The sequence below is a fragment of the Falco naumanni genome, chromosome 6 (assembly GCF_017639655.2).
Source record: "Falco naumanni isolate bFalNau1 chromosome 6, bFalNau1.pat, whole genome shotgun sequence".
NCBI classification, from domain to species: Eukaryota; Metazoa; Chordata; class Aves; order Falconiformes; family Falconidae; genus Falco; species Falco naumanni.
In genome coordinates, this window is record NC_054059.1 from 54,367,064 (window position 1) to 54,380,070 (window position 13,007).

Consider the following 13,007-nt stretch of genomic DNA (forward strand, 5'->3'; position numbering starts at 1 on the left):
GTGAAAATTATCTGCCTTGTAATAGGTGTGGTCAGCTGAACTGCTCATGGAGAAGATGCTCTGCATGATGCCTGAATGCCAGTGCACAGCTGATGGACATGCTTTCTCTCTGTCCTCCACACACAGATGTGCCTGAGGCTGTTTGAAGAGAACAGTCCAGATAAGTATGGAGCATAGCCATTTCCCATAATGTGACCCAGTCAGAAAGATTCCCCAAAACAGTTTTATCTCCCTTTTTCATAGAGGCTTGGCCTGGCTGCTTTAGCCAGGTTCCATTTGTGGAGGTTTTTTTATCTTAATGACAGTCCACAGAGTAACTTCAGCTGTCTCCACAGTATTGCCTCAGGAATTGTGAAGGAGCTTCCAAATTTTGTGGAGGCTTAGGCCACGAGTCCCTCAGAAACATGGTATCTGGCAGTTTTCCAAAGAGCTGTAAACATAACATATCTCTGGCTGCACAATCAGTGATTTTCACGGCTCAGATAGACTGCATACAGAGGACTGGATCTCATGATCAGGGATGTGATGGTCCCAGAGACGTCCCTGCGTGGGGCCGCAGTGGCTTGTCTGGAGCATTTAGCACCCCATGGATCCAAAAGAGGATGGGAACATTCTCCGTCCTAAAGAAGGTGTATAGAGCTAAGCAGGGGTGTTTGTGCAGGTTGTAATCAGGGTGATATTCTTCAGAACCATTGCCCAAGGACTGTGCTAGAAATAAACCCTGAGTGCACAAACTGCTACAAAGTCCTGCTTTGTCCACTGCTACTATACTGAAATATTTCAGAACTTGAAGACTTACTATTACTGTACACTAACAACAGGCATCTCTACAAATACCTCACTATGTCTATAAATCAATGAGTCCCCATGTACCTGTCTATGTGAAGGAAAGAGCTCAGATAACAATGTATTGCAACCAGTTTTCAGGATTTGACTACCAAGTGCTGATACTTGCTAAAAAAAAATAAGTAAATAAATGAAAGAATTGATCCTGAGGACATAAACTTTCATTGAGGGGCACTGCAGTGGCCAGATGTAGGCACTTCACTGCTAGAGGAAGAATAAATTTTAGATAGGCTTTTATTACACATGAGGCAAAGGGCTTTACTTTCTCTGTTTAACACAAATACGCAAAGCCTGCCTTTGTACCACAATGCTACCACTTTCTTGGCAGCAATATTAAAGAAGTCCCCTTGTTTTGTTGGATATTAATACCAGGCTGCACTCTGAAATGTGATTTTAAAAATAGAAAGTAAGTTAATTGTTGCTGGGAAATTTTAATTGAGGTTGATTAAAGGAAGAAACAAAATATATTGACTACTAAACCTCACTTCTTGTTTTAAGTATGACCTGTAATGGACTCCCCCAAATCATTACATGGTCCCTCTAAGCATTCCAGGTTTTTCATTTGAAATTCATTAAATGTTTGTGTGTCTGATTTTTTTTTTTTTGGGGGGGGGGGGGCTGAGAAGTTTTATAGTCACAGCTGCACTAGTTATAGATAGGTTTATAGTGCCTTGCCCATCAACTGGCCCACATGTCCCGTCCAGTTTGTTTGATACCCTACCTTTCACAAGCGTTCAGCAGTTCTGGAGGTGTTCTTATAAAGCTGCCAGTAAATGTACCAGCTGGACTCATTTATGTACATGAGCAGCCTCATTCCGACTGCCTTACAAAGAGCCAGTGGCAGTAAATCTGTGGTCAGTCCATATATGTACTTTAAAGTATTTTTTTACACTTCTGAAAAGAAAACAATAAAATATTGCTAAGCATTTTAGTAAGTCATATGTGGTCTTCAGAAGAACTTGAATGCTCTGTGGTGAAAAAATAACCTTCTGAGAGTCCCTTTTTCTTTGCAGTAAATTCTTTATACTGTGCAATTAAAGCTGTTAGAAATGTCTGCTCTCTTAGAAGCACACTGATGGACTGCATTTTTGTAGAAAATCATGTGAACAAATTGCTCATTATTTCCTTTTGTGACCGTTGCAGGTGCAACACGAATAAAGGACTTCGTGAAGGCTGCAGACACCTTCTTCACATTGCCCAGGGAGGTTTGGTGGTAAACAGGGCTGGTTTAAAAGGTTCAGATGAGTGGCAGAATGAGAAGGTGCAGACGAGCCACCATGAATAAATAATTTTATTTATTTAGTAAATAAAGTAACCCCAACAAAAATTAGCACAGGTGAAAGGACTTTCAAAGGAATGAAGGGGGAGGAAAAAAAATAAATGTTTTTTTCAGCATCTCCAGATTTACTCTGAGAGAGCTCCTCAACATAATGAGACACAAGAAAGGGAACCACTTCTCCCTGACCACACTGGCCCACCTGCCAGCATCGTGCTACTTGGAAAAGACCCTTTCCTTTTTTTGCCCTTCCTTTTTCTGGATCTACTCAACAGCTCTCCTGTGCTTTGTGTGACTGTTTCAGTGCTGGCATCAGTTAGTGCAAGGTTTTATTAATGTTTACCAATGCACATTCCAGTCAATCCCATCTGAGAGCCTTTAAACTATGAGGGAATTTACCTCAGCATTTCTAGTCAGAGCAAGGTCCCTGTGATTTCTAGTCCTTTAGGTTAACAGGAGCTTTCAGCTAACCATCTGTGTTATTGCTATAACCCACTGGTGTTTTTTACCAGAGCTAGTTTTCAAGTTAATTCTCTGACAGCGTGCCTACCAAACATGGCAACAGTGGACTTCCCTGCTTTGTATTTTACCAGGGGAATACTTACGGCAGTAACACTGTCTCCTCTATTGCCCTACAGACCAGTCTCTGTAGCTATTCCTATAAGATAAGTAAGTGGGTTCAAGCTTCAGCAAGGAATATAGCCAGCATCTTACCAGGATAGCTATCAGGGGTATCCTTTTCCAGCCATAGTTCTGTTGCAATGAAAAGATACTAATACACATTATTGGTATCTGTGCACTATTGCAGCTCTAGGACACTTTTCCTTTCTGACACTGCACCTTATCTTCTTCCTCCCTTGGTCTAGAACTTGTTTTGATGGTTACCGCTAACTAAAAATAAAATGGTTACAACCTGCATATGGTATACTGCAAACTATAAGAAGCATTAAGAAATTAAACTCAGAATTTCCTAAAGCAACCTAATACTCACTTTGGTTTGGGGATGTATTTTTGACTTTGTTAAAATGTATTTGCTGCAAGCAGCTGTTCTGTGTTCTGGGAGCCCTTTCCAATGCTTCAAATTTCATAGCAATTAACAGTTGCAGGGAACAATCAAAATATAGTGCTGTTGACCCATATGATCATAAGTCTTTCCTAACCCCACAGCTTGTAAGTCTTGGAAATTTGTGCTGCAGGAAGCTTGGAGCCAAGCTGACCTGAGGGCATGGAGGCAACCAGCTGTGCTGCCAGCAAAGTGACCTGACACAGGGGCTATGGCCAAGCCCACAGACCCTCAAGCATCTGCACTGATATTCATGCTTTGTGGTTAATCCAGTCATTGGTTCCCTCTGCTCATCACTTGTGTGTCCAGGGACAAAGTCTTTTTCCCCAGCTTTCCAAAGGAAGGAAAGAAATACTTCTTTCTGGCAAACTGAACAATTCTCATTTCTCAAATAGCACCAGCAAATCTGCATCAGTTCAAATTCTTGTTACCTTGTCCCTTCATTAAAAGTGTAGGAGAGGTGACAGAGCATTGTTTTTATGTGTCAACATTACGTTTCCTCCCAGCATGAAAAATTACTTAACTGGTTTCATTGGGTGGAGAACTCACAGCCTACACATTGCAATCAAACCGTGCCCTAAGAGTTCAGAAACACTTCCAACATTACCTCGTGCATGGTTATTTACTACAGAAAAAATCAATAGGTTCTCATTCTTTCTTACTTTCTCAAACCAAGCTAGTTCATCTTAATTAATGTCCTTTTCTTCATCTTTCTGCCGAATTGAAAAGATTTGACCTGAGGTGGGGAGCTAGATATTTCATATCTTCTTACTAGTGCAATGTTGTTTGGGGACTAGTTATATTATTGGAGAGAAATGCAATACAAACTCTATGTATATGATATTAAGGGGGCAGCGTCTAGACAGAGATTGGGTGCCTCTAGACTTGTGTCTACTACAGGGATTGATAGAAAAATGAAATGTCTTAGTAAAGCTTTCCTAGAAACCCACATAAGCATTAATGGGTTTATTTATGGTGCTAATATTTTAAGCATAACATAATTGTGAGTTCAGCCATTTAGAATAGCAAATGAGTCAGGGCCTGATGCATGACTCCAGCAAGCAAATGCAGTAGACTGTCTTGTTGGTGTTGGGGTGGTGTCCTCTTTTTAAAAGAATACCTCTTAATCTGTCTGTGTCATTAACAGAAAGGTCATCAACTATGCCTATTACTGATTTTATTCCTAGTTTAACTGTAAATTTTAAATGTTTACATGGTACACAAATTAGCTGCTGAAGAGCAGCCAGGAGTGGCAGGTGAACATGGCAGGGGATGTCAGAAGTGACTGAATTTTGGAAATGGGATGGCTTTCTTAAAATAGATCAACATGAGCCATAAAGAGATTTCAGGGAAACTCTAACTCCTACTGTTAGGCAGTGAGGTAGAAAACTTTGTAGGGTCCCAAGGCTGAATCCAGAAAACAGCAAGGTGGTGAGCATTGGAAGAAATCAGTGGAATGGACTGTCAGTGGTTTTGCACTTTTTAGATTGCTGTGCTTTATCAGAGTATATGAAAATACCTTGTGTAGATACAGTAAAGCATGTTGTATTGATTTATGTGCCTCATGTTTTGGAGGACAAATTCTGAACAGACAAAGAAACTATGCTATATCTGAACAGTTTTGTTTTGTGTGGAAGTGTGGACACTAAAAAAAAATAATTTGAGGAACCTGAAAAATGTCCTTAAGCACATGTTTATATTTTGGAAATATTGCAAGAACATAGCAGGGAGCTGCCTGTCTAGCGGCCAGGTCTTACAGAAGAAAAACAAAAAATATTTGCAAAAGCCTAATAAGAATATAATGACTCCCCTAAAAGCCTAGTATGAATAAGATGCAAGGGGCAACTTGCTCTGAGGTAAGCATGGCCTTAGCTTGAATGTCAGTGTAGTAAAATCTGTGGCTGACATTTTCAGAAGGGACCACTGGTCTGGGGTATCATCAGAGCATTACTTTGTACCTAAAGTTCGGCATCACAGCATGTGGCAACCCAAACGAGCAGCTGCATTTGAATATCGTTCTTATTCTTCTTTGAAAAAATTTATTGCAGTGTAGGGGCTGTTAGATCGTAGTTCTGTTCGTCGTTATTACTGACTTGTTAACATTTCTCTCATACAACTTCTGCTGCAGTGGATATAAGGTTTATTATTATGACATAACCTGGAAAACATTTTAGATTTTTTTTGTCTCTTGGCAAGAAAACGCTCCCATTCTGGGATGAAAAGATAACACAAATGAAACCAGACAAGGATCATTACATTTGCTAATCTGAAGTGAGAGATTAATGTTGTACTCTGGACTAGTTCTAAAAAGGGGCAGGTTTTTACTTCATTTTCAGAACACCACCTGCATCTGCTGAGGTGTGGAGAGAGGGAAAGGATCAACACTGATTTTCCAGTCTCTTTTATGCAATAAAGGTAGGGCTGTCATGTTTTGCAGCTTAACGACTTAAGGATTTGCATGTCACTACATCTTGTCCACTGTCACTTTTTAAAATCAGAGTGCAAGAAACCAAGAGAGAGCTCATTAATTACTTCAGCTTCTTGGTAGTAAGACATGCCTTTGATTTTAACTTTTTATTTAAAAATTTAAAGCAAAGTTACTGCCTTTTGCTAAACTGTAAGGACAAAGGGGTCCTCACTCTGGTGAGAAGGGAGCCATGAAATATATTAGGCCAATGGTCTCCTTGTTACATTACTCATTACTACTGGGGCTAACCAGTCACTGAGCCCAGTGGCTGGTAAACTGAGATGAGTTCAAGGCCAGCTCACGGGTGCTTGCTCATACGCTAGTCTTCAGCTTTGCTGTCCAGGATATACACCGGGCCTTTCTGATGCAGAGGTTTACAATTCAAAGGCACTCTTGGGATGCAGTGTGCTGCCCACTGCTCTGCTGTTTGTGAAAGATGTGCTGTCTTGTCCTCAGCACTGCTGGCAACACTCCCAGCTGGACTCTTGGGTTGTTAGTGCCTAAACTAAGCTGTGTGATGAGGAGATTGTCACACAATTGCACAGCACTGGCTGTAGGGCTTGGGTGCTCCTAAACCTGGGAATGGGAACTGCAAGGATGGTCCAGAAAGGGAATGTGATGCTTGTGGCTTGCCAGCATCGCCCCAAATCAGCTCTCACAGCACAAGCACTGAGGTGGATGAGTCTATATATTGCAAGCCGAAAAAAACCCAAAACAGAAGAGTTATTTCACTTAGAAGCAGAGGTACAGAGGCAAAAAAGAGCAACCCACATCGCTACCAAAACTTCAGATCAGACCCAGTGGGCATTTCCTGAAAATGCAGTTTCTCAACTGACTTAAACTGATCAGAGTGTGTTTTGCTGCTGGAGAGGGTGCTACTGCCATTTTGACTGCCTCTGCCCATATATTTCCACAGCCTCCATACAAGGCCGTCTTCAGGTTTACTACATCCTCTCTGAGGCTACACTGAGATTTGACATCTCTTACTCCCATTCCTGTCTTTGAAGCCTCATAAACTAGATATTTAATCAAAATTACTAATTTTAGCACTTCCCATGAATTACCTGCTGTCTTCCATCTAACCTTCAGAAGGTTAATATATTGAAGGTATAACTCAAATGAGATATTAACTAGTAAGACTAAACAAAACACACCAACTACAGTCTAGTATTCAACTCAGCTCAAGGGAAATTTTTTATTCACTATGAAGAAAATGCTCTCTGTTGTCTGGGTTCCAGATTCAGTGTGTAAATTGCTATCCACTGAAAACCATATATTCAGGTTGGAAGTGACCTCTGCTCATCTGGTCTAACCTCCTTCTAAAAGCAGGGTTGTCTTAAAAGTTGGATTGCTCACAGCTGTGTCCAGCTCTGTTCTGAGTACTTCCAAGAACACAGACTCCACAGATTCTCTGGGCACCTGTCCCAGTGCCTGGCCACTTTCATGGTGATATTTATTCTTCCTTTCGTCTGAGTGGAATATCCCTTGCTGCAACTTGTGCCTGTTGCCTCTTGACCTTGCAGAGGTGCTCTTCCGAGAAAAGTCTGAATTCTTCTTCTGTATAGTGCCCTTTAGGTAGCTGCAGGCACCATCTAGAGACCTAAGGATTCTCCAAGGTAGGCAGACTGAGGTCCTCACCCTTTCCTCACACATTGTGTGCCACAGCCCCCTAACCACACATATAAGTGATCAGCTACACTTTGTGCAAACGTGAAAAACACCAAGTCGTTCATTACTAGCTCTTGAATGAAACTTGACACAGAACAGACAAAGAGCCTTGGATTCAGGTTGAACATTGCCAGACAGAGGGACATGTGGCAACGTAAAAGGAGTGCTCCAGAATATGTTACCCCAAGTTCTCTTGTCTTGTGCCAGCATGACACCTGGGCCCTCTGCCTTTGTCACCCCTTCCTAAAGCACCTCACAAATGGAAGAAGCCTTTTTTGAGAAATACGTGGTACAGTAGGACAGTTGCCAATGTGAATTTGGGCAGGATGACACAAAACAGACACCAAAGTGCTGGCAGTCTAAAGTTTTGCTGTGAACAAGCAAGGATCTCTTGATCTGCTGTCTATAACCTCAGTTAACCTAACTGGAACACTAAATATTAGAACACTGGAAAATCCTGAACATCCCCATAACTGTTTCACCTTTAACCTCTTGGTGGGTCTGATTTTATTCACTTTTAAATAAGACCAAGTTTGCCTTATATGAGGAGCTAATATGATAACTAATCTCATTTTTAGCACAAGGGTGCAAATATCTTTTTCATTGTTCCTCCCAAGGCTTCCAGAAGAACCACACTGTGCAAGAGGCATTTAACATCAGTGTTTTGGGGGGTTCACCGTTAATGATCATGGCTGTGGATAAAAGACTGGTTGGCAAGTGATACTCTGTCACCCACTGTTGTGTCATATCCAATATCTTACATTAAGGAGGTTTTAGGGGAAATAATAATAATTTTGAGGGGGAAAAATTAATAGAAGTAGAAGTTTGGCAAAAATAAATGTTTTATCAGGAACAGACCTTGCCAAGCATAACATTTTCTCAGGAGCCAATCTTGGCAAAATGAATGTTTTATCAGGAGCAGAAGTTTGGAAAAAGTAACATTTTATCAGAAGTAGAGACTTAACAGAAAATGTCTTTTTATCAGGAGTGAGGACCATGGCAATTTAAGGAGAAAGGCTTGCTGAAAGTGGAGTTTTATCAGGAGTTTTACTTGAGGAAAATAGTGTTTCATGAAGGGCAGGAATTTTCCAAAAATAATGTTTTTTTAGGGGGAGGAGATGGATGAAAACAACATTTTATCAAAAAGAAGGGGGGAGGGATGGATTTAGTGAAAGTGGTGCGCTAACAGCTTCTACTTTCCAATATGGGAAGCTTTGCTGCTGGAAAAACATTATTTGCACACTGAGTGCTTGCCCTAGCTAAAATGCTGGTTTTGACAAGCTGTGCTGCTGATAAAATGTTATTTTTGGCAAGCCCATCTCTCAAAGAGATGTTTTTAGAAAGCTCTCTTCAGAGAGAAGATGTGCAAATTGACTATAATACCTGCAGCAGAGCCAGGTACCTCTGTGAGCCAGATTTTCATTTGTTTATTACCTCTCTACGGCTTCCCTTCCGCCTTTTGCTTTACTGTGATGATGTTGATGCACAGCACTTTGGATCCTGAAACACCATTCTGCTTCCAAATGTAGGCCTCCTTCATCATCCCCTTGGCTGCTCACTGACTCCAACTGGTTGACTCTTTTCCAAGTGTGTGTCAAGCATCCTTCCCACCAGGGCTCTCTCCCTACACGTGGAAGATTGCTTATACCTTCTTTCAAATTCTTGCAGTTGGTTTGACACCACTGGGCTTGAGATGTCTCTGAATGCAGCGAAGGACCCAGTGGGAAAAGATATATGGAAGGGTCTTCATTGCATCTTTTTCTGGTGGTAAGAGGCCAATCACAAGAGACTGGATCTCTTGCAAAGCACACTCACAAAAAGGGACAGGAGAGAGGAAGGAAATGACAGGTTGAGTCACTTAGTACATCTCTGTATCTCATCAAATCTCAGTCATGCTGTACAATGCATTAATCTGCTTCCTAGTGGAGTTCTGGGCAAGTACCCATGCAAGGAGTCTCCAATACATGTTCTGTAGGTATCACCGTTATGGAGGAACTAGGACCATGCATGAATGTAGCACTACATCCTCTTAACAATTTGTTGCTTGAATATAAAAATTGATATGACATGTAATAAATGGGAAGAGGAGAGCATCAATCACCATGACCGGATGGATGGGATTCTCAATAGATATTGTAGGAATTTGCAGGGCATCATCAGAATCACTCACTGTTTATTTACAATGTCACTGAGCACCAGGGGGAAACCATAAGAAAGGCTGACTCCAGTTATTTTTAACAAAGGTGACAGGTGTGAGCTGGTTATCACAGGCCACTCTATTTTCCTCCCTTCCAGGTACTGTAAGACACTTGCAGCAGGAATGAAATTGCTGGCTATTTTGAGAAGGGGGGCTCTGAAGCTGATTTCAATTTGAGCTCTTCTTTTAAGGTTGTAAGAGAAAACATCCTGTAAGACACTGGTGAATGAAAACAGACAAGCATAAATGGCACAGTATATTAACTACTTTGGCTGCAAACAGGATATGGGACATGCAAAGCACATGAAAATTCCCATAGATCTGACCAAGAGGACCTTAATTTTGTTACTTTTATAAGGAAGAAAGAATGTCCTCCAGTGTTTCAAAAATATCCCAGTAACATTGGCCTTTTATGCAGGTCCCACTGAAGCATTTCTGCATGTGAATATTCTAAGTTAATGTCATTGTGTTAGAGTGATTGTGCTTCATTGTAGCTGAAGTCACTGTGCTATGAGTGACTGGCTTATTACTTGTACTATGTTCATCTGCATATCACTGAGTTACTGATGATCTGTCACTGCATCCCCTAATAATGTATCTTGCTGTTTTATACTTTGAGTCTGCATGTGAGAGAGAAGGGATTGCCTTTTAATGGCAAGAGGCTCAGGTAAGATTCACTTTTTCCATGGGTGAGTGGATCTAGGAAGTGAAGATTTTTAGAAGAAACCCTAGATGTTTGAATCTATTTTTGGTGACTAGCAACAACAACTGGCAGAGAAGTTACACGCAGGGCAAGGTGAGGTGGGTAATGTCTTCTCTTGGTACTAAGTAGCAGAACACACTGGGGAATTGAGAGAGTATGGGCTGACTAGAGAAGGTTTAGTAAAACTATATCTATCTCTTCAAATATTGCATTTCAATTTGTGTTCAAATGAATCTCATGCTCCAAAGAAATTCTTATCTGAACCCATTGACTAAATTTTGGTTTCAACTTGAAACTCTAGAGAACTGTTTTCATGGAAATCTATTTGTAAACATTTTCCACCAGAAGCAGAAGATTCTTTCCAGTCCATCGGAGATTTTGCCCAGGTGATGTTAACCCAAATTTACAGCTGTGACAGTGTTTACCCCTGGTGGAAAGCTTGGCTTAGGTCTTCTGGACATCCTGTTCATGCCCTATGGCTCCCACTGAAGCAGAGTGTTCTCCCAAGGGCTCAGCTGCAAAGCTGTGCTGTTCCCCACTACCATTATATGGGTGTAAGTTGCTCCTGAAATAAAGTGCCCTGCCGATTTCAGCCTCCGAGCTAAGAGTATCCCTAGAGATCACTCTGCTCCTGCTCCATGGCTCTTCTCTCAGTGCTTACTCTGCGCTTCCCTTAAACAGGCAAGAGAGCAACAGGTGCAACAGCAAGAGGGCATCTGTCCTAGATTTTTTCTGCTGGGTTTTTCAGTTATTATAAAGTACTTACTAATAACATTAGAGTGTTGTTGGTTTTTTCACTTGATTTCCAAAAGATGATTTGTAATATGCTGAGGGTGCTCTAGTCCTGTGCACATACTGAGAGGGGCTGGAACTATTTGTTTCAGGTTACACAAATACTCTGCTTGAGCAGAACCAAAGCAACATTTTGGCTTGGCTGCTGAATGCCCCCCTCCACCCCCTCCTCCCCCCCCCCCCCAAAAAAAAAAAAAAAAAATCTATACATAAACCTAGCTCCAATGCCATGTACTTTCTGGCAGAAATTGTTCACAGGGCTCCTCCTTCACGCAGGATCTTTCTGTGCATCCCCAGCTGTAGTTCTATCCTAGCCTTCCAGGAAACACCATGACAGAAGGACCCGCACGACCTTAGAGCTCCTCACCACAAATGACTCTCAGCCTGATGCCATGTGTTTATTATAGTAAGCTATGACATTGACCTCAGGGGGACAAGGGCTTGGCTCCTGGCTATTGAAATTACCCCTGATCTCTGTCTAAATAGCTGCTGCATTTACAGCTAGGCAGAAAGCTTTAACAAACGTGGAACAATTGAAGGGAGAATTCATAGTAATATTTAAATTTGTAATTTCTTTTCTTGAGAACAGTAACATTAAAATTCAGCCTTTGCTCACTTTTAGCATAACGGTATCTGAGCTGTTTTCAGACATTTCCAAATTTCAAATAGCAGTATTTCCTCCCCCTCAAACCTTGTATTTCTCAAACTCTTAGTATTGTGATACCCCACAAAGCAAACTTTATATCCAGTTCTCTTCCCCTCCCTCATTCAGGCCTTTTTTGCCATCCCTAAGAAAACCGTAACACAAGTAATATTCATGCCTTGTTTTCTCTAGCCATATTTCTGTCTTGGAAGGAAATGATAATGATGCATTTAAACAGCTAATAGAGATCTTAAAGCTTGGCTTGTAGCTTCAGAAAGCTTTCTCCTTCCTCTTTTGTAAATGCTACTTTCTTTCTGTTTTGTTTTAAAGGAGCTTTAAGCACTAGGAATCACCTTCAAGAAGAAGGGGCCTACCATTTTCTGAGAAAGTTCCAGCAGTTTTCAGGCTTAAGAGCTACTGACATGACTGTTGCACGGTATTTCCGTAATAACCATGGCACATTGTTAAGCAGAAAATAAAGAACTAAGAAATACATATGTATACATGTATTTTTTGTCATGGAAAGCTCAGCCCAAGGGCTGGATGGTATTTCAGCTTGAGCCCGCTGCAGGGCTCAGTGCTCCCGCTCTGAAGTCTCACATCTCCATGCCGGGTGGCAGCCCCACTGCACGCTGGTGATTACAGAAAGAATGACATTTTTCCCCTCTTTGAATTTGCCTGGCTTCGGGGCTTTAAGTGAGACCATTAGTGTTATTAAACTTAGCATTTGGTGGTTTATATATGATAAAGGGGTTATTACATAGTGATCCCTGTATGTTTAGGTCAGCTGTGGCAATCAATCAATGGACACTTTGCCTTTGACAGCACATGCTTCCATAAAAAAAATTCTCTGGCAGAGCCCTGTTAGCTAGTAATGACAGAGTAACCTCTGTCAAGTAATATACTGATAAATTTTGCATGTGCTGTTGACTGACAGAAGCTCCGGCTTCCTGTCTGACCAGCATATACCAGCTTCAAAGAGCACAGAAAAGCCTTTCTTCTCCCCAAAAGGAGCGCCTGAAATCCACGCGGCTGGAGTCAGGCCTGCCTCTGGGGGCGGAATAAAACAATGGTGTACAAGGGAGACGCTTTTATGCCTTTACAAAGCTAAACTTCCTCTTTCCCCTTTCCTCGCCTTTACCTGTCACTCACAATTACTCGAGACTTGCCGGCTTCGTGCTCTCAGCTGTGCAAAGTGCCTGCCCAGGCAAGCGGCCCAGGCCGAAGGGGCAAGTCTCCCCACCCGTCCTGTTGGCCAGAGCTGCCGATCTCCGGGCTCCATGGGGCTGCGCGGTCACCCTTTGTTTAGTCTGGGTGAAGGCGGTAATTGTCTGCAGCTGCGGCTTCTGCTT